This window comes from Pygoscelis adeliae, unplaced genomic scaffold (genome assembly GCF_000699105.1).
Source record: "Pygoscelis adeliae isolate BGI_AS28 unplaced genomic scaffold, ASM69910v1 Scaffold403, whole genome shotgun sequence".
Classification (NCBI taxonomy): domain Eukaryota; kingdom Metazoa; phylum Chordata; class Aves; order Sphenisciformes; family Spheniscidae; genus Pygoscelis; species Pygoscelis adeliae.
This window is the reverse complement of record NW_008824466.1, coordinates 677,790-678,381: the sequence shown is the minus strand read 5'-3', so window position 1 is coordinate 678,381 and position 592 is coordinate 677,790.

Sequence of the window (592 nt, the reverse complement as noted above, 5' to 3'; positions counted from 1 at the left end):
CACTGTTCGCGGACTGGCTGGGCATCAGTCAGTGGGTGGTGAGCAATTGCATCGTGCATCACTTGCTTTGTATATTCTATTATTATTATTATTATTGCTATTACTATGTTACTTTATTTCGATTATTAAACTGTTCTTATCTCAACCCATGAGTTTTCTCACTTTTACTCTTCTGATTCTCTCCCCCATCCCACCGGGTGGGGCAAGGCTGAGCGAGCCTTCCCTGGAAGTGTTCAGGTTGGATGGGGCTTTGAGCAACCTGATCTGGTGAAAGATGTCCCTGCCCACGGCGCGGGCGGGGGACTAGGATGGTCTTTAAAGGTCCCTTCCAACCTGAACCATTGTTTTGTTTGTTTGTATGATTCCAATTTTTGCTGCTTAGTAAATGCAGCTGAATATTGTCCTTGCTGTAATCTGGCTAAGTCTAAAAAGTTGCAAAGTATTAAATCAGGTTTTTTTACCTATTTACTGACAATCCTAAATTCCTGTCAAAAATGAGAGTACATGAATTTTAGGTGATTGTTGCACAGTCTGTGCTCTTCAGAGCTGCTAAGCAGTTTAGAAAATCAGGTATCAATGAAGAAAAAGAGTA